The sequence below is a fragment of the Cuculus canorus genome, chromosome 2 (assembly GCF_017976375.1).
Source record: "Cuculus canorus isolate bCucCan1 chromosome 2, bCucCan1.pri, whole genome shotgun sequence".
Lineage (NCBI taxonomy): Eukaryota > Metazoa > Chordata > Aves > Cuculiformes > Cuculidae > Cuculus > Cuculus canorus.
The window spans coordinates 120,419,006-120,445,432 of NC_071402.1; the positions used below are offsets into that span (position 1 = coordinate 120,419,006).

The 26,427-nt window shown below is 40.3% G+C and overlaps 1 protein-coding gene across 9 annotated transcripts in view; it reads left to right on the top strand.

The window, feature by feature from the left end:
* The window catches only part of THRB (thyroid hormone receptor beta), a 176,182-nt gene that overhangs the window by 82,991 nt on the left and 66,764 nt on the right, over positions 1 to 26,427 (top strand). For 2 of the 9 annotated variants that reach the window (XM_054058196.1, XM_054058197.1), the window contains one exon: positions 3,942 to 4,012. The exons of 6 other annotated variants lie outside the window; for them this stretch is intronic. The gene's annotated coding sequence lies outside the window, so the exon portion shown is untranslated. Of the gene's footprint in view, positions 1 to 3,941; positions 4,013 to 13,523; positions 13,580 to 26,427 lie in introns of those variants that run through there. One more of the 9 variants, XM_054058200.1, reaches the window with a different exon arrangement.

Here is a 26,427-nt window from a genome sequence, read left to right on the forward strand (position 1 = left end):
TAGTTTGAATTTTATAACAGCAGAGGACCAAGCGCTCAGTATCTTTTATCACTATTACTACTAGACATATTAGAATAATTTTATATTTTTTGTCCATCCTCAAAAATACGCGGTAAATGTATCATATAAGAGATCTATAATTGAAATGCTGTTGTGACATAGAAAACTTGTCTTGCAGTCAATGATTCAGGAAAGCAATAACTTAGCAAAAAACCTTCAGTCTTCATTCTTCTAATACATAATTTTGGTTATTTCCATATCGTGGTGTTCTCAATGAGAGCCAGAGGCAGGCTTTGGCTGAACATTATCTACCCCTAGCTAAGAGACTCTGTTGTGTTTTCATTACGTTTGTCTGACATAATCACTCACTGTTAATTTATTAAAGCCTTTGATATTTGTGTCTGTGTGTCTTAAACAATAAGCTGATCCAAAATGAAATGTGATTTATTGCTTATGACCTTATTCGTAGCTTTTCCTTGTGGAAAACAGCATATGAACTTGGGTGTTAACTGCAGCTTGAGCACAGATAACTTTACTCCTGTGAAGGATGCCAGCATGAGGCCTCTTTCGTTTGGATGGCCTCTCTTGCCCATATTCCTTATAATCTGGTTTTTTTTTTTTTCCTGTATTCAGGTATGTTTCCCTGAGCCAACAGAGTCTTTGTGGAGAGATCTCAGTATTTACTGTGACCACAGGCTGGCAATGGCTGGCATCTCGCCTTAGTACTCCTGGAACCAGACTGAGATTGCCAGGGTGCTATGGCAGTAAGCCTTTCCTTCAGCTTGTTTGTTCTGATGAGTTTACATTGTGCCACCTGGACAAATCCGGTGTCAGGATGCTGGGGCAGGAAGGCGGAAACTTCCCAGGGAAATGGAGAGGAGGAAGGTGGTGTGCAGATAACACTGCCTGAAAACTTACAATTTTCAGAGGCGCTGTTTGCAGGAATGCTGTGGGCACGGAGGAATGATGATCTTGGGGGATCACTCTGGCTGAACCCTGAGATGTATATCCATTTACAGGAAGAGTCTTCTCACAGTGCTATAGGTAGAGGTGTATAAATTGGGTGTGGGACTAACTAAACCCAGAAAATAATTGCCCAGCATGAAACAGTTTTATTTGGGACTTGGGAACCTCTACTATTTTTTGTAGATATATTAGATACTTGCTGCTTAGGTTGCCCAGGAGGGAAAGGACTGAAAGAAAAAAGGTAAGCAAAGCATTTGAAAATTCAATGTCAGTGCATGCACATATGATCAAAGCCTGCTAGAGATCCTTTATAAGAGAAAGGATGTGCAGCTAAAATAGTAATTTGTTGTCTGGACAAGTTCTTTTGGGAGAGGGAAGGTGGTTCACCGAGTCTTCAGATGGTCACAGTGAAAGTGGTGGTTACTTTCCTGATTTTGTGCACTGTCCTGGCACACCATCCTGATTTAGCCAAGTTTTTCCTCCTCCACTAGTCTTTTCAAGGTGGGCAGAGCCTAGAAACATTTTGCCCCAGTGTGATGGCACTGTGCCCTGCAGTTGATCCTAGTGTGGGAGGAAATTATGGAAGAAAGAACAAGAAGGAGGCAGTGGCGGGATGGGCAGAGAAGAAGAGATAGTACGGTAATGCTATACTAGTTTGTGGGAATGGAAGATCGTATATCAGGGAAGAAGTTGGCTCGCGTGTGCATTGAGATCTGCACCACACATGCTTATGTGGTGATCATGACCAGTGACCTCATCCATGTGCAGGTCTGGATATTGCGGTGGTTGAGATTTGCTGACTGTTTTTGGCAGAGGATCGCTGCTCCATGAGGAGTCACTTGGAGGCTTGTTAAGACTATGAATCTTACAGTCTTTTCTTTTGCAGGGCTTTAAAGGTGGATGGCAGATGGACTAAGTTCATCCTCTGGTTATTTCATTCCTCAACTAAACCTGCTTTCTATTTGTGCCTGCATGAGCTCACTCATTTGCATTCATGTACTGTGCTATCTCTTTCTTTTTTCTTTTATTTTTCCTGGACTGTCGTATTATAGAGATCCCAAAATCCAATGTCAGACTTCTAAGTCCATTCAGACGCAGAGGAGAGTTCCTAACCTGTTCCATGTGCAGGCTGCTGGGAATGTTGATGCTCCCATGGAAAGCATCATGACAGTCTGGATCAGGGATTTAAGTCTAGTCTGAAGACTCTGTCCCTTCAGATACTCTCAGGGGTATGCAGCGTCATCAAGATATCTTACCTGACATAGGACTTTGTCCCTAACTCATGCTTTCTGTGCAAGGAAAGGCTTGCTAACTGGAAGCAAATGGATTGCTATTTCCTGGCAGTGTTACTCAGCCCTGCTTAGGATGCTCCAAGACCTCATAAATGTCTTACACCATTCTTAACATAGCTCTGGGGTGGCAGTGGTTGCTATTTCCATTTAGAGTAACTGATTTTTAGGTTCTGCATTTAGCATTCCTTACTACATTTTGTTGTGAATAAACATGAAACTCTCCTGTGGTCCCCACAGCCCTGTGATAAAGGTAGAACTGTTGACTGAAGAGATAGAAAATTTTCCCATAAATTCTTTGCCTCGTCTGTTTTCAAATTAACTGATGATGGAAGACAAGGGAGGATTAAGGGAAAAAATAGCAAAATAAAACTCTTCTGTTGCACCACTTACAATTCTCAAAGAATGTTGGTAAAAATAAATGTTGCTTTTCCTCAGGCTGCTGGCGGGCACAAGCCTTTAGTCAATTAAAGCCTCATTTCTGGATTTTTTTTTTCTAGCAAGACTTCTTAATGTCTTTGTGCTGTCACATGTGCCTGGTGCCATTTTACTAGCTAAACTAATCAGACAAGTTTTGCATATTTTAAGTATATACTAGATAGGCAAATAGTTATGGGAAACGAGATATAGTTCAAAATAGGAATTAAAAGTTGATGTAGTCTGAATGTAAGCCACATGACTCTGAATTGTCTGATTAGTTGAGATCATGTATTCGTGAAAATAATGAGAAGGAAACCTAAGTACATGTTAAATACCTCCCAGATACTACATTTGGTTATTCTGGATGAAGCAGAATATTATCTACAATTCTGTATTTCTTTTTGTGATCATCCTTTCCAGTCTTAGGCGAGCAATCAAGATAACTTAAGATCTGTGAGCTGCCATCTCCTCTGCTAGCTGTAAAAAAGTTATTCTGGTAATTTGTTCTTGAGTGGGTGAATGTGGCTTTTCTTATTGTAGCCCTAGTTTTCATTTTAAATAGAGATATTAATCTTGAAAACTGTACTTGATTTGTGTTTCAGAAAAAAATAAGCAACTGGTAGGACACCTATAGGCCAGATAGGAATAATTTCATCCAAAGATACTAGCTCCTTTAATAACAAGTCATCCCTCCTCAAGTGTAGTTTATCCCACTACTTTTTTCTTCCTTTTCAACTCCACTGAGGGCTTGTATCCTGAGAAGACCTCAATTCCTTACACTTCATGTCTGACCTCCCAACAGTAGTACTTGTTTACCTAGAGAGATAAATGTTTTCTGGAGAGCATCCAGCTGATAACTTACTTTTTTCATTAGGCTTCTTTTTCCTGTTAGTTATCTCCTGTTAGTTGATCTGTGTCATTTGGTAAAACTAATTAGGTAATAAAAGACTGCTGCTGAACTCCTCCCTTTAATTTTGGCATGGTGAAATGTACTTCTTGGCACCTTGTTCCTTCCTCATAAAGACGGCCTTCAGTTGACAAACAACATTAATCCAAAAGAAAACAAGCTAGTTCATGGATTCTCTCTTGATATATCCATGTCCCAGAACAAAATAGTTCCTAACAAATTATTTGTACCAAAGATAGTGACATAACCCTGGCTCTGTTTTAGAGTTTTGCAAATGTTTGCAGAGCATCTCAAGAGGCCAGGCTGAAGATACTCAATGAAACCATTCAGCATTCTACTAAAAGCATTTTGTTTCCTAGGACTCTCCTCCCTTCTGAAAATGCCCTCCTACAGCTGCATTAAATTTATTAGAAGGTGATAGAGGTATAAGGTAGGAACTTCCTATTTTGTATTTTATCTTAAAATTCAGCCTAATTTTCAGGTTCTCTTTTTAGATTACTTACTCGATTTGTTAAAAAGAAACCTCAGTGGAAGGAAAGTTTGTTATTAGTTTGAAGTATACCCATCCAATGAGGAAGAGGCTGATTAGTTTATCTTTCATAAAATATTTCAGTTTGAAGATTTGAGTTGTTAGGATATGCAGCATTTCAAAGATAAATAGCAAAGAATCGACATTTCTGTATGGCTGGTGGCCTCTGCTGCATCCTGTTGTGGGAGAAATTGCCAGAGGACATGGTGGTTTTTTTTTCATGATGGCTGAATGTGTGCACACCAGAGAGAAGGTATCAAAGCAGCTTTTGAGAAGCATGTAGAATATGCTCTGCTCAGAGATGAGATCTGTAGAAATCACTGTAGTCATGTTCTGTTTGTGGTCTTGGAGGAGAAATATGTCCAGCATATTCAAAGATCTGAAGACCAAACCCACCAGAAATTGGAAGGAAAAATTGTCTGGGTTTCAGGTCTTTTAGAAACAGCAGTTGATTAATGGAGAGATGACCAAAAGTGAGCATCTAGCTTGGCTGATGCTGCATGTGACCTACTGAGACTTATACATGGTCTGGAGTGGCCAATGGAGGCCATGCAGGATACCTGAGGTCGTATGTGGAGAACTGAACTGTTAATATATTAACAACAAAAGGAGGGGCAAGGAGAATCTCTGTCCTTTACTGGATGCAGGGGGAGCATTAATGACAAAGGATGAGGATAAGACTGAGGTACTTAAGCCATCTTTGCCTCAGTCTCTAATAGTAAGGTCAGTTATTCCTTGGGTACTCAGCCCCCAAGCCAGAAGACAGGAATGGGAAACAGAAGAAAGCTCTCATGATCCAAGAGGAAATGATTAGAGACCAGCTCGGCCAGTTAGATATTCACAAGTCTATGGAGGCCGGATGGGATCGACCCGAGGATGCTGAGGGAGCCAACAGAGTTGCTCACCAAATCCCTTTTCATCATTTACCAGCAGTCTTGGCTGACTATGGAAGTTCCACTTGACTGGAGGTTGGCAAAAGTTACACCCATTTACAAGAAGGGCTGGAGGGACGATCCAAGGAACTACAAGCCTGTCAGTCTGCCCTCAATGCCAGGAAAGGTCATGATGCGAGTCATCTTGAGTGCTATCACACAGCACACATAGGACAACCAGATGATCAGGCACAGTCAGGAAGAGTTAGTGAAGGGCAGCTCCTGCCAAACTAACCTGATGTCCTTCTATGACAAGGTTACCCACATAGCGGACAAGGGAAAGGCTGTGGATATAGTGTACCTGGACTTAGTAAAGCCTTTGACACCATTTCTCACGGTATTCTGCTTGAGAAACTGGCTGCTGCTGGCCTGGACATGTATACCCTCTGCTCGGTGAAAAATTGGCTGTGGATGGCTGTGCCCAAAGAGTGGTGGCAAACGGAGGTGAATCCAGTTGGAGACCGGTCACAAGTGGTATTCCTCAGGGCTCAGTGCTGGGTCCAGTTCGGTTCAGTATCTTTATCAATGACCTAGATGAAGGTAGTGAGTGCACAGTAAGTTTGCAGATGACACCAAGCTGGGCAGAAGTGTTGATCTGCTAGAGGGTAGGGTCTACAGAGGGATCTGAACAGGCTGGATCGATGAGATGAGACAAACAGTATGAGGCTCAACAAGGCCAAGTGCCAGGTCCTACACTTGGGACACAACAGCCCCAAGCAGCGCTACTGGCCTGGGGAAGAGTGACTAGAAAGCTGCCTGGCGGAGAAGGACCTGGGGGTGTTGGTTGACAGCCTGCTGAATATGAGCCAGCAGTGTGCCCAGGTGGCCAAGAAGGCCAATGGCACCTTGGTCTGTATCAGAAACAGTGTGGCCAGCAGGTCCAGGGAAGTCATCCTTGCCCTCACCTCATTGATGAGGCCGCACTTTGAAACCTGTGTTCAGTTTTGAGCCCCTCACTATAAGAAGGACAATGAGCATGTCCAGAGAAGAGCAATGAAGCTGGTGAAGGGGCTGGAGAACAAATCTTGCAAGGAGCGGTTGAGGGAACTGGGGCTGTTTAGCCTAGAGGAAAGGAGACTGAGGGGAGAACTTATCACTGCCTCCAACTACCTGAAAGGAGGTTGTAGAGAGGTAAGTGTTGGTCTCTTGTCCCAAGTAACAAGTGACAGGATGAGAAGAAATGGCCTGAAGTTGTGCCAGGGGAGGTACAGATTAGGTACCAGGAAAAATTTCTTCACAGAAAGGGTTATCAGGCACTGATAACAAAGTGCCATGGGAGGTGGTTGAGTCACCATCCCTGAAGATATTGTAAATATGGATAGACAAGTTGATTAGAGATATGGTTTAGTGGTGGACGGGTACATTTGGACTCAATGATCTCAAAAGTTTATTCCTACAAAACAATTTTATGCTCTTCAGAGATGCAACAGACACAAGGTAGCAGCACATGAAATTTTAAAATCAGTGGTATGATAGACTTGGGTAGTACCGGGGTGTGTTTATAAGTGACTCATATGATAAATAAATTATGGGAGTGATAGTGAGATGCAGTTATAGCAAACAGAAGTGACTGTTTTAAAACGAAAGAAAAATTGAAGTTTGTACTTTTATTTGTCCTAATTAGATTCAGAAAAAGTTTTGACTTGCTTCCTGCCCCTGAACATTGTTTTGTATCTGCTCTAGATGGACTTACGGCCAACTCTTACTCAGGAGCATTTAGCTAAGATGCCTAAAATTGTTATTCTCTGGAGCTGCTGCTTTTCCTATCAAAAACACTCCTGAACTATTACAGTTTATAACCTGCCATAATATCAGCTAAAACTTTTGGCTGTTTTGACTAACATACGTCGTATCTCAGGCAGATATAATGCTGCATTTCTAGCATTAAACATAAAAGCTTTCCAAGCAAATGCTAGTATCACTGCTAGTGAATTGAAAGCATGAACTAGCCTGCTATTGTGTCAAGTCTGGTAATTACTTTTTTACTCACAAGCAGCTCTGGAAATCCACATGGCCAAGCTTGTTTATCCTGTGCGCTTTGATTTTACTGTACTGTTCATTTTCACTTCAGGTAGTTTCTCAGCCCTTCTGGCTGAAATTTAGTGCCATGAGAAGACTCTATCAAAGCCTTGCATGAATTGTGCCAGTACTTTGCTAAGGGGTGCATCAGTGAATCGTATCGTGTGTGGCACGACTTATAGCTTACTGTGAACAAATTCTCCAGGCTTATAGATTTGTTAAGAGGTAGGGTTAAGAGATTCTGTATTTATAGGCAGCTCTGCAGTGCCTGGCAGTATGACACCCATTTTCCTCTAGGGTCCCTTCTCTGTCTGGGCTTTGTGCTGCCTATCCCTGCTGCCATAAGTGAGGATATGGAGTAGTGCCAGAGGTGCTCTTGCCAGCAGGGTTGTGGGCTCTTTCTAGCGAAACCCCAGAACAAGAGCACAGATAAGGAAAAGAGGAGGCTACAGCCTGTTTTTGAATGAAGTTGCTGTTGGCTTTGCAGCACTGTCAAGATCTGGTTTATGGGGAAGGACAGAGACCGCTTGGCTTTTACAGCTCCAGTCCTCTCTTAGGCACTGCAATAATAAGTGAAGCAGTGCTGCTCTGGGTATCCTGGCAGGAGACGGCATAGCATCTCTGCTGCATTTTGCTGGACAGGATGAGAGAGTTCTCCTACCCATTTATGCTACCAGAGATGCTGCCTATACATCTGAGGAGATAAGCAAACCTCTCCAACCCCACCCTCGCATGTGAAGGCAATACACTTTAATTAATGTGTCCTTTTCATTGCATATTGAAACTAAGGTGTTAACATTTTGTGGATTAAACCATTAACATCCAAATTTTCTCTTGTATATGGTTCACAAACACTAATCTATATATGGGATTAAGCATGCGTAACTGTAGGTGGTATCAGTGAACAAAGAGACTTGTGTCCTTACTATCTAACAGCTTCTTCTGAATTCATGAGAAATGCTTCCACAGCATGTAAGCAGTTACTTTTTTAGGATTTCTTCTATAGTAAGGATTGCTATTGTGACATAGGATTATTTCTAGGTTCAACCAGATTGTGCTTAGGTGAGGCAGTTATTGTAATTTTTTTTCCTGAACGAACACATTGGAGAAATGCCTGAACCCATTAGAAGATTGTAAGGGGAAAACCCCACTCTATTTCACTGCCGTGTTAGTGTGAGCTTTGCTGAGAATTCAGCAGCGGGTGACATTTTACAGTGTATTTGTCTGGTGCTAAAAAAAAAAGGCGGCTTTCTGATGTGTGCCAAAGTCCCAAAGTTACATGGAATACATATAAGAGCTAAAATTGAGCATACCTCTTGCAAAGGAAAATTTAAATTGGGAATAAAATGTACTAAATATATTAAAAATATGCTAAAATATACTAAACCAGTGTGAGTGAGATGTGACAGTGACTTTTGTCTGTGCATGGGATTTTTATGAATTTCAAAGGATCCATAAGAGGAAGAGATGATTTGGCTTTACAGAAACTGCAGCGCAAGCAAGGTAAACTGCCCATAGCAGAACCAAACTGAAATCTGACTCTGTTATTGCTGATCTCTTGCCTTGTTCCACAGTTGCTTGACTGTCAAGGCAGAATGACACCAAAATGTCAGGAAGGTCTACAGGTTCGTCTCGATTTTTTTTTAAACTCATTTAACAACTCTGGTTCTCTGTAACAGACATCGTTTGTACCACAGATGCATAAAAGTGGTTTGAGCATGTCTGCTTCCAAATGTATTTTATTTTTAGAAACTGCAGAATTTTTCCCTGTTCTTAACCATTTCCTGTGGTTTTACTCTGGAGCATGAGGGATGAAGAAGGCTATTTATGTGATTAAGGTATGAGAATGGAAATTGTACATCCTGGGCTTAGAGATGCAAGTCAGATGCGATGGTCAGTTTAAGCAGACTAACAACGAGTAAACTCGACTCATCTTTAAAAGAATATTTTTCTTATGAGAAGCATGTAAGAGAAGTGAGGCTGTGTTAAGAATTGAAAAGTCTTGTGGGATCTATGTAGGAAAGTGTGTGTAAAAGTGTTGTTAAATCAGTGAGAATGTAGAAACAGTTTGTTCACCTGTAGCAAGCAGTGAGAGAACTGAGCTAAACAGGAGCAAGATACACTGGAATGAGTGTTAACACACGGAGTTAGTTGAGAACAATTAAGTCTGTGTGTAGACAAGATCTGCACAGCCGATTTGAACTGCATGATATTGTGTGAGTAAAGGGTGCAGGATTAGACCCATTGTTTACAGATTTACCTAATGCTTTAAACTATTTGGATGAATGGTGTTACACAAATGTTAGGTGTAATTATTATTTAATTATGACCACATGTTTACTTTGAATATAGTCCCATGCTTAATATGTAGGGAAGCCAGGATAACATTGCAGCTTCAGTGTGTGAACTACTGTTTGCCAAGCACCATTTTGCTAATAGTTTCTCCTTTCGTGTGATGAAAATGCCTTCCCAGACTCTGAAGTTGCGCTGGTTGTGGTATGTAATAGGCAAATAGCTTTCATAAAAATACCTTCAGCTAGAACATTTTGAAACAGATGCATCTGAGATAGAATGCTAACTTATTAAAATTAATGGTATTAAATGTGTTGCTTGTGATCTGAGATGCCAATATGACATTCTGGTTACATTGAGAGTGCAGAAAGCAAATTTCATAGTATGATTCATAACATCAGGAGTGCTACAGAACTTCTATAATTCATGTGTTGCTACTTGCATTTAAATGTTTAAACTGCTATAAAATGTCTTTAAACTTAATTTAGTTTTTTTCACTCTTAAGCAGAAGGAAGTTATTCCTCCTTTAACTCTGTGTTTTGAGGTTTTCCGTTGCTCGGATCTTCCATTTCAGATACCATGGAAAGCTTAAGACAAGTTTATGAGTGGCTACAGATATAAGCAAGGAAAAGAGCTTGGTGGGGTTTGTGGTTTTTTTTGTAATATTTTCATTTTCATGTTCCTTTTTAAGGAATCTGAAAAGAAGTAGAATCCTGAGAGATGTGTAGTATATCCTAGGTTGCAAGATAAGGGACACTGTTCTGTCCTTTTTACTACATTAATGCTTTTTTAAGTTACTAAAGATAATGGAGAGCGTTAGCCTTTTCGGTAGTATACTTTTAGTAGTATACTTTTTTTGCTTTCTGTAGTATACTTTTAGCGAGATATTCCAGTCCCTTTGTGTGTGGCATTTTACAATGACTGTCGGTCCTACAGAGAGGGGGAAAAAGACCTCTCCAGCACAGGCTCTGCGTATGTATTTCTGTGAGGGATCAGCCTCATTAATGCAAGAAATATTAGTCTTTTCTTTAACCCAGTACAGGAATCCTACAATTCCTGACTCTCTCAGTTCCTGAATCCCATATAGTGACTGGAACTCATATATTTATCATTTTTTAAGTCATTTGGGTTTCCCTGTGGGACTCCCTTGGCATGATTGCCCCTTGGTAGATAAGCTTTAGAACCCTACCCACCAGGATGTAGAAGGTGTCCTGTTAGTCTCCTAGTCATGTCAGGCTTCAGGTGACATGGCACTTGCCATATGCACCAAAAACTCCGTTTTTTAAAAAAAAAATTAAAATATTAGATAATTTTGAATAAGTGTATGTTTGGTGAGGAGGAGAGGGGAGGCAATGCTGACTACTGTAGGAGAGAAGAAACTTTTTTAAAATCCTAGGTGTTCAAACTTTCTTTCACGTGAAAACGCAGTCTGTTCTAGATGACTGTTTCTACTTGAAAACAAGTGATTTCAGTAGAGGTAATTTACGTTTTATCTGAAAAGATTTCTGAAAGGAAGCTTGGTTTTAAGAAACCGTTTCGCCCCTTCAATTTCTTGTTTTGGTGTAGAAATGAAGGTAAAAATAATTTGTGAATGCAGTTTCCTTGCGAGGGTTTGAGTTTCTGCCCAGGGCTCAAGCATTCCTTTGCCTTCCTCTGTGTTTTTCCAGCCCTGCCATACGATTGAATGTTTGAATATTGCAGCGTCAACAGCTCCTTGTATTTTCACTTGATACAGTTGAGCAAAAGTTTTGACATTCAACTGAAATGTTTGAGGAGCCATTACCAGTGTAATTCTGCTTCTTAAGTAAATCTCATCTTGGTGCTTGAAATCTAAATGGATTAATATTTTTAATGTCTTGTTTACAATGCTGCCTATGAAAGCCTGTATTTGTCTACTTGCCAACCTTCCTTCTTGGCCGGGAACCATTCTGGCGTGAATCTCCATGCTGGGCTCCCATCCATTTTCCTTGAGTCTCTCTGGTTCCCTCCCTTTTCCTCAGGGGCTCTCTGGAAGATTGTCAGAAAGGCTTTAATTTCTTGAGCAAGTCAGCTTTTTTTGACTCCTAAATATTTCTGCTCTAGCCCTGAATTTCAGAGTTTGCCAGCCAACCACAGATGGCTTGCCATGGTGGTGTTGCAAAAAAACATATATTTTTTCAGGTTTTTATGAAAACAAACCTAAAAACAAACCAGTGTTATCTTTGCAAGTGGGTAGAAAAGGATGATTAAGGAAAAAGAAGCTTGCACTGTGTATATGTGTGTGTCTTAACAAGGTGCCCAGCAGTCACGATGAAGTAAAAGTGAGCTATTAGATAACTCCTAATGTAGATCATAGACATTATAGCGTACTGCATTATTTTATCAGCACAGCTATACTGGCTGAGAATGGCAAAAAAAACCCCAAACCAAACAAACCACAAAAAGAACCAAACCAAAATTGTGCAGTCTGGTGACAACGGCTTAGATATGATTGCTGAGGGTCTTAAGGGGTAGGCAGGCTCTTAGAGGAGACTCAGAAGATCCTTTATCCCTTTCTAAAGCATCAAGAAAGTTATTAGAATGTAGAAACCAAGGGTGTGTGATATCAGACTACAGTACTGTAAAATTATTCAGCTGTAGGTAATAGGGAACCTTCACTTCTGAGCAGGTCAGCAAGTCCTCGCAAGTGATTATTTTGATATGCGATACCCTGATGCTAATCTAAGAAGTTGAGTGCTAAACCAAAGAAACGCCAGCAACAGTAACAACCCTTAGCTGAGTGAGGAACACTTGGCAGTACTCACTGCCATCCTAGAAATGGAGAGTGAGCATGAGCTCACTGACAAGTGTGCAAAGTTTGCGTAGAGGGGTGGATGGGTCTTTGCATGGTCCCCTGAACTGGGTACATGTGGAATAAAGAAGTACTGTCTCCACATAGCAAGACCGAGACCAGTAGTCAAACAACACCCCCAAAGTGACAACAGTCTGTGCTTGGTCTACCATCAAATAAGGTAGGGATTATCTGCCTTGTCTGGTGTTAGAGGAGAATGCAGCAGGGGGGCAGTTCTGAAGCTAAGCCTGGGGGATCCCTATTTTGCCTGCCTATCCCTGCCCATAATAAGCAGGAGCTGCCAGGACCCCACAGTGGAGGAGCATCCCTGCCTTAAGCATGGTTCTGGCCTGCCTCCTGTCCATCTCCTCCCTCTCGAGTAGGGCTTGAGCCTCCTGGGAGGAGAGACCCCTGCACTGAAGGTAAAAGTACGAATGAAAGGAGACAGCTGAATCGCCCATGTTCCTGCTTGCAAGGGATTTCAGACAGCTGATGGCTGTACCCCAGGGGTGAGTGAGTGAACACATGTTGGTGCATGAAAGATGCTGATTTCCAAAGAAATATTATTTCCTTGTTCTTAACATGCCATTTTGTTTTCAAAACATGGTGTTACTCAAAATGAGATGGATTGACAAGACAAAATAATCTTGACAGTCTTTCATTACAGATACACAAGATATTATCCTTAATGTTTTATAGACCAATGTGTCTGGCACTAAAAGTTAAAGAAGTATAAATAGTAGCAACAAGGGAAAAAAGGATATTTAGATTTAATATGTGAAGCAGCCAAGTGTTTGGTTACCCTTTATCAATTACTGATCATTCTCACTGCTGTTCAAAAATTATTTGGAGTAGAGGATTCTCAGTATTGTTTTTTTAAATCTCCTTGCCTTCCTCAGACATCAGGATTACAAGATGAATGTGCAAACATGAGTGTGAGCATCAGGAAAATGGCAGCGGGGTTGGCTGCATAAGCGAAGCTATAGGTAAACAGAAATAAAAGTTAATTGGCAGTTTTCTTGTATAGCACGGGCAGCTGAAATCCTTCTCACTGGGAGAAATTTTCTTTCCCCATTATCCTTCAGCATTCTCTTGGAGGGATTGTCTCAAGGGAAGTGAGTGAGTCAGAAAATATGCCAAGTTCATGTCACGGCTGTTTCGGCATTTCTTTCTCTTGCTGGCCTCCAGGAGCTTTATTGGCAAGTGTTTTTAAAGGAAATGTTGGCACAGGAAGGGCTTATTGTTTATGTCATGAAAGTCTCTTGGCGTCTTCTGCCTTGTTATTTTCTCCCTTAAATAGGGAAATTAGGAGTGGGGGGAACTGAGAAAGGAAAAGAAAAGAGAAGCAGAGTATTAACTTCCAGACTGTTGAGGGTTGCTACCAAAACTGTCCTCCCTACGTCAGGATGTATCTCGGTGAGTCCTCTCTTCTCTTCTTCTCTGTTGCTGCTTTGCAGGCTCTGCTGCAGCCAGTGGACTGATTTTTTAAATGTGTGTCTCCTCTTAATGCTTTTCAAGATCTGGCTTTTAGAGAGCTTTTTGAAAGAAAGAAGCAAGCAGTTTTCTGGTGGGCTCTCCTCTGCCAGAACCAGGCAGGCATAGGCAAACGCTGAGCCCAGCCAAGGTCAGATCACTGCCACCTTCTCACATGCCAAGCAGGGCTCTGTGACAGGCTGTCGAGGACATTTTGTTAAATTCTTTTCAGTTTTGTGTAAAGTTTGCATACAAAATACAATGTGATTTACAGAAAAAAAAAAAAAAAAGAGAGAAACTCTGTAGAGCAGATGCAGTGGGTACGGACAGGAACAACGTCGAGAAGCTACATGGTCAGAAATGCTGTTCATTGAAAACCAAAGCAGAAAGCAAAAGCATTAAAGCATTCATTTAAACGTATACACATATTTAAAAAAAAAAAAAAAGGAAAACGCTGAACATTTCCCCCTTAAGCTTATTCATGTGCACTTTGGCAATTTTGGCATAACATAAAAGCACACAAAAAAAGAACTATGTCCAGTGCAGCAATAAAAGTTGCTGTAACCTATTGCCCCCAAATTAGGCAAGAGTCGGAAATCTCTGAGGATGCTTTTAAAGAACTAAATGTTAACTTTTCAAACAATGTTTCAGTATTTAATATTTTGTGATCTGGAAAGTAAAAATCCTCCTCTTGTGATACATCATTTCAAAAAGGCTGTTTTTAAATCAGATTTGGATTTATCTATAATATTTGCCTCTCTGAGATTTATACATACAGCTCAAAGATACAGGATGAAAAATTAATTAAAGTTAACCTAGCGAAGATCTGTGTTGATGTACAAAAAGAGCACACCCCTATTTCTTCTGAGTTTGTGGCCAGCAGCCAAAACCAGGAAAAAGATCAAGGCAAATGCCTAGTTTTGTGACTTGAACATAGAGAAAGCGACATCTAAACCACTTTTCTTTGTACTCAGTTAAACTAAGGATTGTCTGTGGGATTAAATATCTATTTCAAGGCTGTGATGCACTTTTTGTGATGTCTCTTCAAACATTAGGTGTTTGTTGGTACATAATACATCTTTTTATTGTGGCATTTTACTTGCTTTTTGGTGATGCTTTTTTGGAATGCTCTTTTTCAAAGGAAAAAGAGATGATTAATCTTGGTTCTTAAAACCTACATTATTTCATTCTTGAACTCTTTCATGTGTTTTTGTTTTCTTACCTACCTATATGTGGGTAAGCGCAAAATTCTGTAGTATGTAATTGTTTAATTTGTGGAAGCTTTTCCCACCCCACCTGCTTCCAATTTTGCGCTTTGATTTGCTCAGACCTTGCCTTCACTTTCTTCAAAAACTCATACACAATTGAAGAGGTTGCTGTAGAGTGAAAGTTCTCATGGAACATGCATTTCTAGACCTGACTGTTGTTAAAGCTTTTGTCATTTGTTCTGACTTAGGATCTTTTTCAGACTGTTACAGGAAAAGTACCTGACTGCCAGCATTAGAATCTAGGGAACTGGAACCTAGATTTTGCTTGAAAAATGTCATTAGGAAAGGTGATTATGGTTCTTACATTCCTACTTTTGAGTATTTTGAAACCAAGGTTCATTCATAAGAATTATTTTGTGAGATTATAATCATAAGGCCAGGAAAAAATACCCCATCTAGTAAGCACTAGCTAATGTCTTTGGATGAACATGAATCTTTAACAGTATAGTGACTTTTAAAAGGACATCCTTGTTGCTTATAGAACCATTTTCAGCATATTGCAGTTGTTACCTAGAATAAGACATGAGCTTTTTCTGCTTCTCTCTGTGCCTCTAAACACGTATATTCAATTAGTTATAAATATCTCAAAAGATAAGCACTGTAATGTCACTGTGGATTTTTCCTCTGTGTTAGGAATCCTGCATTTCTCTGTTCTAGCAGATAGAAGCCTTTTTGCTGCGTTCCTTGCGTCTCATGTCATAACATGAGAAAAACCAAACCATAAAACAGGGTGTGAATAACTGTACTTTGCCCTTTGTCTGTTATCCGCTTTATCACCCAGCCAAAATTCTTTAGACATGACAGTAAAAGCACAATATTAAATCATCAGCCTATACCTACTGCTCCAGTGTCAAGTACACAGTGACAATATTGCTTTCTTGCTACGTGGGAACACGAAGTGAAATACATTAGAGCTCTGTTAGCAGGGTGTCGCGATGACATTTTAAATGGAAAATTGCAATTTTCTGAATGAAAACTTCAATTCACAACCTCTTGGGTTAGGTAAGACTTAGGCTAGACCCAGGGGACAGTTCCCTGATGACCCTGTTTTCATCCTGACAAGCTGCTCCATAGTGAGGTGCCTGGCGTTGCCTAAGCCAGCAAATAGGATGCTCCCCAACTGCTGGGAGCTGGTGGCCCTGCGCCCCTTGGCTCTACCTGGATATTCCAGGTTCCCTGGCTGCACCTGTGTTTCAGCTTCCCTGTGAAGCTGCAGGTCCCAGGGGTACCTGACCCCAGTTCCCTGAAGTGGATTTTCTCAAAACTTTGGCTAACGAGACATCAACAACAAATACATCAGCAGTAGGAAGGATTTTTGTCAGACGTGGAGAGAAATTATGCACAAAACCACCAAATGGTGCCTGTTCCCTCCCAACTGTGATGCAGGTCACCCCAGGCTGGGTGCCACCATGGTGTCCTGCTGCTCCTTCTCTGGGCACTTGGCTACAGCCAGCAAGCGCTTCACTCTTTCTGGCTTCCCACTCAAAGGAGACACTGCCACCTTCTCTTCCTCTCTGTCCAGCTCCTGCCTTGCTGTGATGCTTGCCAGAACCTGTAGGTTGTTCAGACTTCAGCATCTCTGTCAAGCTGGGTGAAAGCCATCCAGCACATAGAAGGAATGGAGCAGAAAGAGGGAAGTTGATAGTGGAGTGATGTGCAGCCACTCCAGTAAACCATATTTTCTTTGAATTGCATGGGAAATGTCCTTCTCCTCTGTCACCTGGAACTCAAAAGTCACCTGTTAGCTTGGAAGCCGACCAGTTTGGACTACTCCGTTAGTGTTAGGCTGGTTGTGTTTCCTTTGCAATGAACTCTAAGAAAACTACCTTCTCCATTTTGAGAGCTTTCTTCCCTCTCCCATACCTCCATCCGTTTTTATTGCGTTCAGAGAAAGAAGGAAAGGAAACAACAGATATGAGAAATTATGATCTTGTACAATCTTTCTTTTTCCATAATTTGTAACTGTTCATTTTCTGACAGCCAGGTTCTGTCACATGAGCGTAAAGAGCTGATCCAGATGATGAGGGCTACCAGCCCCATAGCTACAGTTCAGAACTGCAGCGTGGAATGAAGGGAAACAAGGAGCCAATTATGATTTAGGATTGTGTTGTTCATCATGCAGGCTAAACAGCATGGCTTAACAGGGAGAAGTCAAAATACACAAGTCTACCTTGTTCTCCAAGGGAGGCGATGGTTTGGGGGGAAAAATGTGATCTGGTTATAATCTCCTTGGATTTCCAAAAGTTTTCAGTAGTGTTCTTTCCTGAAGTTTTATAAAGGATTAAAGTTGCTGTGGGATAAAAGGGAAACTCCTGTTGTGAATTAATAGCAGGTTAAAAGTTAGGAAGCAACGGGGAGTAAATGGTCAAGTTTTACAATGGAGGGAAGTCACCAGTGGAGTCCTGTAGGCATCAATCCAGGCATCTGAGTGGTTCAACACAGGCAAAAGGGGGGTAATATTGAAGTAATAAAGTCTGCTGGCAGTGCTAGAGTCAAGGGGGAAGAGTTGCAGAAGGGCCTGGCAGTACAAAGTGGGACTGCCTAATAAGATGGCAGAAGAAATTCAGTGACAATAAATGTTGATTTTTGTTGGAGAGGAAGTGCAGGAATATTCAACTAGCAAGCACTCAGGGAAAAAAAAAGTGCTACTGTTTAATAGATATTTTTATAAAGATAACAACTGAATGTCCATTAGAGGTCAAAAACAAATGTTGGGAATTTTTAGGAAGGGGACAGAGAAAAATGACGTGTCCTCCATGTATCACTCTATGTAGGACTGCATCCGACTGATGTGATCTTTGTTCTGATTGGTAAGATTTTCATGCCTGTAATGTTGGAGCACATGTAACAGCAAAATATTTTCCATCCTAGATGCAACTTTTTTGGCATGATCTTGAACCCCTGTAATAGATGGGCTCCGAAATTTATTCCTTTCTATGTTTCAAATACTAATTAGCACTTACTCGTACTGGTAATTAAGAAAGAAAACTGTGAAGAGCATATCTGAAAAATAAGGAGACTAAAGCCCTATCTGTATGGAATTTCATGCTGGGAAGAATTACAAATGTGAATAGTTTTATGCTGAACAGAAGCCCTCCTTAATAAATAAGGATAGTTCAGCTGGGGAAAGTTATGTGTACATTGCTGTAGCGTGCCTGTCTTCTATTATGTTTTATTGCAGGATGCTTTAGTCTCAGAGGACTTTTTGAATGGGTGGATTCAGATATACATGCATACGACTGTTGTACCCATCAAATCCTGCATTTATTCCTGAGAAATTTTACCCAGAAAGATATGTGCCTGTAGCTATTAAGCACCAGTAGCATGTCCATAAATATGTAAAATTAACAGGTTTGCCATAGTTGTTTGCAGGTACAACTATTATATATTTTGTATGTATTTCAGTTGTTTTCTCAGTTACTAACTTGCACATTAAATGTGGTATGAGTAGTGCATCTTATGATTTCCACTTTTCCTTTTCTAGCATCTGAAGATTTTGGATCTTTAATAGCAGAACAAAATGTTCTGATAAAGCTTTTATGAAGTCATTGGTCTTTGGATGATTTCATTTACGGTTTTGTGGTTTATATGATGTTAAAATTTCATAATTTCTAACAAATTAAAAAGTTCTTTGTCGCCTACAAACGGCTCACAATTACACTAACCAAACCACTCTTCAGAATTATGTAGTTGCATTTGAATAGCTTAAATGATTATTGTTGCTTCCCTGGTAAAAGAAAAAAAAAAAAAAAAGAAGAAGATACTGTATGATAATGTGGTTTTAGTGTTCATTTTATATATACAGAAGTAATACGTAGTTTTACAATTTATATGTATACTTCAATATAAATAGAAAAAGATTGAAGTTGAAGAAAAGCAGAAGAAACTGATATTGATAATCAGTGTGGCTCATTTCATGGAAAAAGTAATGCAAAGATTGCCACTGTGTAAGTATATTGCGCACAGTGAAAGAAGATGTTATTTCTGCTTTACTTAATTTCTCGTTTTTCTCCCTGACATTTTGAATCAAGAGTCAGTCTGTAGAACAGATTCAAAATATCAGAGGTAAAACAAAAAGCTAAACTTTGTCTTCAGGATCTAGTTTCATTAACTTGATAGGGCATTACTCAGAGCAGATCCATTTTTAGCATACTGTATTTTCATACTGACCTTTTCTGCGCTGTGAATGAAAATTGGTGCTGTGATGTGTTGATTAATCCCATAAAGTAACATGGAAAATTTCATTTAAATGTGTGCTCAGGTGAACAATAATGACATCTAATCCATTACAATAACAAGAATGTCCATTACAATAATATAAATAAATGTAGATAGCTTACAGATAGCTGAAAAAGATGGTGTTGCAAAGCTAAGTCTTATTTTCAGAAAAGCTGACTGGCATTCTCCTTCTGTCTTTGGTAGCTGTCACTCAAGTGCAGAACTGTGGAAAGTTTAATCATCTGATGCAGGATAGATCTAGACATTAGGTCTGAAATGGGGGGATGCATACATTTGCGTGTGTGCACATACTGACAACATTAATTTGGAAAAATGTCATCTAAAAACTTGAGATAGAGTAGCTACTCCAGGTGAACTACATAAATGGATACTTTTATTCGTCTTTCAGTGTAATCTCTTTGCAGTTTAATTTAAACTGAAAGCAGATTTATTCCTGAGGAAATAATCCAGAATGCTTAATGTGTAGATTGCCCTAAGAAATGACTGAAAAATATGTACCTAACTATGTTGTCCTGCTGAGGCCTCAGGTGGAGTGCCCACTCCAATTTTGAGTTGTGGGAGATGTAATGAGCAACAGGAGAGAGTCAGATGGGAGTAACAAGAAATATCAAAGGCTTAGAAAGCTTGAGTTATAAGTTAAACGTTTACCAAAGCAGAGCTGCTTACTTTTACAAAAAGATATTTGGAAAGACCATGATAATAGCTCCCATGAAATGCATAAAAATTAGCTGTGAAGAAAAGGATAGTCAGCATTACTTATAGATCTAGCAGGACACCAAGATTTGAATTTGCAGTAAAAGAACACTTGGGAAAAATGCTCTTCAAAGGAAGAGGTGAGCAACAGAAGAGGTTGCTTAGAGTAGGTGTGACTTTTGAAGCTACTGTAAATTGACCTGGATTTACAAGGGATATACTCCAACTCTCAAATCTTCCATAGTCCCATCTGATGTGGTGGTCACTTCGTCTCATGCAAGACATGTTATGGTGGTCCGGATGGGTAACCTGTAGTATACCAGAATTAGTTTAAAACCCTACAAGATGAAAACCCTTTCAAACTTTGCTGTCTGTCACTACTCCACTCTGCATTTATTGCAAGTCCTACTCATCAGTTACGGGGGTACCCACCCTGCTAGCTTGTCCGTATGGACAGATGAAGTAAATCCACCACTGGACTGGAGATGACGCCTGCATTGGGAAAATGAACTTTAGACCTGTTGGAATGCTAGAAGCCAATTGAAAGCTGCAATTACATTCTTAACGCAAGGCTTATGGGTGTTTCATTGCTATACACAAATTGGGAAAATACATGCAGATTGTACTACTATTTCAGAGAGGTTATTCGGTGCTTAACTTTCTGCTATGTTTCTTGGAAAGAGGAAGCAAGCTTTCTATCCTTCACACTCCAGCGTTCATTCTGAATGCCCTTAGCTGCACAGCCTACCGTGGCACGTTCTTTAATTAGCACTTGTTGCTTTTCTTCTTCTGAAGAGAATTGTGATCATGGCAGACTTTCTGTCTTTGCTATCAGTGCAGTGGGAAAGCCTCCTCTAACTTCTATAACTGATCAGCTGAGACAGTCCGGTTGCTTGTGGTTCCTAATGAGCAGCGCATGACACAGTGCAGAGCATTGGCAAGATTAACGAACCCAGATTTCCTTACCAGAAGACTAACTTGTAAGAGCAATATAGAGAAGGAGTGAGAGCGTTAACACATACTCTGTAATGTATCATTATACTGAAATAAAAATCCTTTGTAACCAGCTTCAAAACTTAAGGTTTCTATTTGCAAATCAGAATTCATGTAAATGGTTGTGGACCGACCATTGCTAGAAGACTGAAGCCCTAAAGGGGGTATCTGCTATTGACCTTATTTTGGGAAAATAGTTCCGTGTGGGGAAACAGCTCAGAATATGCTCCCCTCCAAAAATGTTCCCAGTTCTCTTGGCAACATCCAAGGATTTCTTTCTGAATTAAAGTCCCTGACAGTATTTTTGTGACAGCCTCTCTTGTTTTTTAAAAGGGAATTATTATCACATAAACCCCCTGAAATAAATAATAGTAATTCTGATGTCTTCTAATTAATGGATTCCTGCTAAGTGTTCCTCTTTATTGGTGAAATTGTTTTCTACATGCTTTTATTAGGAAAGCTAATTACTTGCTATGATTTCTGACAAAGAATTTCAAAATATCATATTTTCATTTGAAGTTTCTGATTCAGTGATACAAACAGCTCTAAGGAAGTGTAACCTTTTGGGTAGTCTTTACATGGTAAGGACACAGAGAGACTCATTTGAGTTGAATCACATTATAACCATTCAAGTCATACTTTGGCAACTAAAGTGCTTAAAAACACCCACTGATTTCTTTATATTCCCTCACTCTTAAGGAAAACCAGAAAAATGAAATGCTAGGAGTCTGTATGAAGGGGGGATGAAAAACTAACAAACCGAATTTGGGCTTTGTCTTATGTTCCTTCAAGAAGCTGAAGGAACCTGCACACTGAAGGTGGAGGGACCAGTGACTTAGTTTGGATATCAGAATGCTAAGACACAGGGAGTCCTTCGTAGGTAAACACGTGAAGGTTTTGGTTTTGTGACACCTGTTTCTTAAGAGTCTGAAGGTTATTTCAGGCTTGATTCTTGGGATTCCTTATGAAACTTCCACATGAACCTGCTCCAGCTGCCCATAGCAAGAGGTGCCTTGGAGAGGAGTGGAAGCTAAGTCCCACCCCTAAGCTAGTGAATTTGGGCTGACAGCATTTGCTTCTGGAGCCAGGGAAGTTAGATCCATTCCTGTCTCCCAAAAGCAGGAGGAAATGCCCTATGCACAACAGATCAGGTTTGTAGCACTGAATCTTTCCTGTTCCTCTCTTTCATCTCCACTCTCATCTCCGGCTCTGTGCTTCCTTGCTAGGTAGTATTGGCCATGGTGGGGGGCTCTCAGTATCCCTGCTGAAGCTGTTTTTCTTTTTATATAAAATATTTAAATATTCCCTGACACCACAAAAAGCAAGATGTCAATCTTTTCTGAGAGAAATCTGTGCAGCGTGGAACTGAAATCAGCCTGGAGTTGTTTTACATGGATTTAAAAATGAGAGCAAAGTGAAACAAAATCTCCAGCAGCTGTGAAAGAATACTGAGAAAAACAAATATTTCCCAGCATCAAGTGAGGGCTTATTTAGTGAATACATGAAAAATGCAAATTTCTTAAGGATATGAATTACAAATTTTGTAAGATGGAAGAATATTTCAGAAATCAGCTCTCCAGTTCCAGAGCAGCTGGGTCTTATAAACAACGTGTACTTATAGCCTGGTAAAAATTGAGATGAAGCCCTTGGTCTCAGTCAGTGCATTTGAGTTGTGAGACGGTGTACGAGTGAGGGCTGTGGAATTGCAAATGAGTGCCGTGCTTTATCTTCTCCTGGGTGGTGTAGGCAGCTTTCTGCTCTAGGCAGCTGCCTACCTTCCCTGCTGCCTTGAGCTGTCTCTGCTTTTCTCTCTGTGAAAGAACATAAACAGTGGGTAGAAGTTCTCTTGAGTTAAATGAGAACAGGATCAGGCTATGATTCAGGATCAGACTGCTCGTTGTTTTTTTCCATTTGCAAAGTCAAAGTATTTTAGTTGGGAATCTCATCTTTACTCAACCCATCTGAAACGGAATCAATGATCATTGTAAAGAGGAGCTTCACTTGTGATTATTCTTGTGTGCAGCTACCAAATGTTATATCTCGGTCCCAGCTAAATTCTGCTTTTAGATCAAAAACCTGGAGAAGTGTGATTAGTGCTGCTAAGAATTATAGAAAGGCATTCCCCCGTATGTTCATCTTGGTTTTTTTGAATGAAATCAGTGCAAGTTCTTTTAATCGTATTTCATTAATTAAAAAATCTATTGGGAATTCACTATTTTCTAATAAGAAACAAAAATAATTTTGCCTGCATGTCAGAAGTTTTCCCCACAGTGCAGTCACCAAAAAAAAAAAAAAAAAAAAAAAGACCATGCAAGTTGTTTTATGTTATTTAAATTGTAAATGTGATTATTGACACTGCATGTAGGTTGATCTACTTCTACACTATTGGCTTTTTCAGTGATGCACAGATCCCAAGAAACAGACCTTTTCTTCGGCAGTTTAAAATCTCATTCCCATTAAAAAATGCACTATGTACAAAATATCCTTCTTCCTGAGAGAGCATTAAAGGGAATGTAAATTATTGTTAAATATTCTCGTAGACTGTTAAGCCAAAAACGTTGGCAACAGTTAACATCCCGAATCTCAGATTCTTCCTGGGTGTGCCTGGATTCTCCGGTGTTATGCTGCTTGCTTAGTGCAGCTCTTTGTGTTGGTAGCATTTAACAGTGCTTTGCTCAGCTGCAAATGTGCTGTGAATGCAGGAGGTGTTATTCAGTGGAGATTCAGTCACTGTCTCAGAGAAAATGGAGAAGACTTCCATTTAAAAAATCTAGTAGTGAGTAAGAGGCAATATATTTAGTGAAGTTTCTGGGTTTATATCCACTGTAGGTGTCTTGGTGTGGAGCCACTCAGTTTCTTTCTGCAAGCTGGTCTTTGGATTTTATTGTCTTCTCCTTAATGAACAGCCCCCTTTTTCTTCTTGTTATCTGTCTCCAGTTGAGAGTTGTAGGAATCCTTTTCTTTTTGTTTTTGAGGATATTGACTCGAGTAAAAGAATTCCCTTTCCTTTCCAATATCTAACTTCCTATTTGAAGAAAACTTGAGAAGTCTTGCCAGCCCCCGAAGGTAGCACATCTGTCTGTTGGAAAATTCAGCTTTTGTTAATTCACCCGTCAGCATCAGTAGTCTGCAATCTGAATGGGGGTATTTGGATTTGTATATGTCTAAGAATAACATGCTACATACTCTTTTTACGGATGATTTGTGCAGTATCTGAAGTTGGTATTGATTGCAAGGAAACCTGTCTGCATGAAACAAAGTAAAGAAAAGATCTAAGGGTTATTTTAGAAAAGTGCCAGTGGAAAAAAAAAAAAAAATTTACACCTAGTCCCTGTTGTCACAAAAAAAAAAGCTTTCAATTTAAGAATGCAATAATTTTATGTAACATTTTTGTGAAGAAATATGTGCAATTCAGTTTGATTACCCGCTCCACCGCTCACTGAATTTAAAGGTGTGAACTCCTTCTTTGAGACTAGGCAAGCAGTGAAGTGACTTCAGATGATTTTGCCAGCACACATATGTTATGTAAAGACATAAAAATAATAGTCCCCTCCTAGCCAATTAAATTGTCCTGGCAACGCCCCTAATATGTATGCAGTTATGGCAATGAAAAAGTGCCGCTGTGTCTATTGGTTTAGCCTAAGCTAAACCAATTCTGGGGAGATGAAACTACATTGGTGGGAGAGAGTTTCCTTCTGCTAGTGTGCATATGAAGAGGAGGAGAAGGTTGGGAAGAGGCTGATGCTATCAGGCCTGGCACAGGCACCACCATGGCAACACTGGATGCTCAATCCATATACCTGAGTTGTTCCCCTGTGTGCATCCTGCCTGGTCCTCCTCACCACACCAGCAGGTTGTCACACATAATGTGCTCAGAACAACAGGCTTGGTTGGTTGTTCTGATTTAGGACAGCAGGTTGCAGTAGTCAAAAGCATAGCTACCAAGATAGATGCCTCCAAGCAGCCCCGGTTAGCATTACTTGCATCTGCCATTTCTTGACCCTCCTTTTTACTGCCCTTGTACCTTTTTCTCTTCCCCAGTCTCCTCCCAAATGAACAGCCTTCTCTTAGTTGATTTTTTCCCTCCCTTGATCCTTTTTTTTTTTTCACATCCATCCCAACTTGGCTTTTCAGCCACCACTGTCTAGGTAATCCTAGCCTTAGGTGACACCATAGGTCCTGGTGACCGTGCAGGTCCTCTGCCCTCCTCTGGACACTCGGCCCTTTCTCGCCAAGCTCTCCTTCACCCATCAGTGAAATCCAGCTATCCATTGCCTTTATTAGCAGCATTGGAGGTGTCAATCTGCCCACCTGACATCTTCCCCAGGGGTTGGGATTCCTACACAGACTTCACAGATGGATTGGGATTGGCATCTGGGATCCTGCAAGAAGATTTTGGCATTGGAAACAGAGCCTGAGCACTGCTGCAGGACCAGGAGAGCAGTGCATCACTGCCAGATGCATGACCTGCAGCTGAGGGCAATGGCTTGCACGAAAATGGCAGGATTGAGCCAATTTGGCAAGACGTCAAAGGAAAGCTGGGCTATCACACTTGGCAGGCAAACTGTTTTGTTCTTATAAGTCATGTCCCTAAAAGATGTATTCCCATGGGCAAATATTTTGAGCCTGATTTTGAAAAAGCCATCTTGTTGCCCATTTTCATTGTTTCCAAAGGGTAAATGTCCAATAAAGGACCAACCTTTTTGAACCTGGTGGAGAAAGTACAGTAAATGAGAGAGTGAAGCAAAGGAAAAAACTCAAGACAAGTGGAGGAAAAGGCTTCTCTTTGTAAAATATGAAGGCCTGGCCCCTTGCCCAGAAAGACTGTATAAAGTAAAAGTTGTATAAAGGTTGTAGGAATGATGGTTCCAGTAGACGGTATTGATCTTAGTAAAAATTAGAGCATATGAAGAAGTAAGAGCAGAATTTGGCATGAGAAGCTTCTTCTTTGTGTCTTAATCCATGCTAGAGGAACATGGTACAAAATAGCTGATGTCAATTGAAAGACTCCCTTACAGCGGACCCTTATCTTTTCTCTTACTATCTTCATGCTGGCAGGATGACTAATACGGACAGATATCCTAAAGCTGACAATGACATCTTAAATCTGTCCTGGAAGATCAAACAGAATATTTATTTCTACAGCTGTGCAGGGTTTTCATGAGTTGTAGCCCGTAACTCTACAAAAAGTGTAAGGATGAATAAAATGAAAATGAAGAAATACATTTAATGTGTAGTAAAAGGATATATGATTTAAGAAAGAGAACTGAAAGAGAGACATTTATTTTGGCTATCACTGTTGACCACAGTAGCTCAAAAATAAACAACAGCATCACAGTGAATTCTGTAAAATTGATGTGTGGTAGTGATGCCAGTTTGTTCAGGAAAGAAGAGATGTCTGCATTACTAAAACATTTCCAATGATCCGGTAGTGTCAACTTCGAGCACTTAGGAACTGAAAGATCATTACTCGCAACTCTGCTTTTTAATTCTGAATTTTTAAGACTTCATTTCATTCCATTTTATTGTCTGTATATGAGCAAGGACAGCACTTTATAGTTCACTGTAGCCTGGACTATAAAGCTGTAGGTTTTGTGC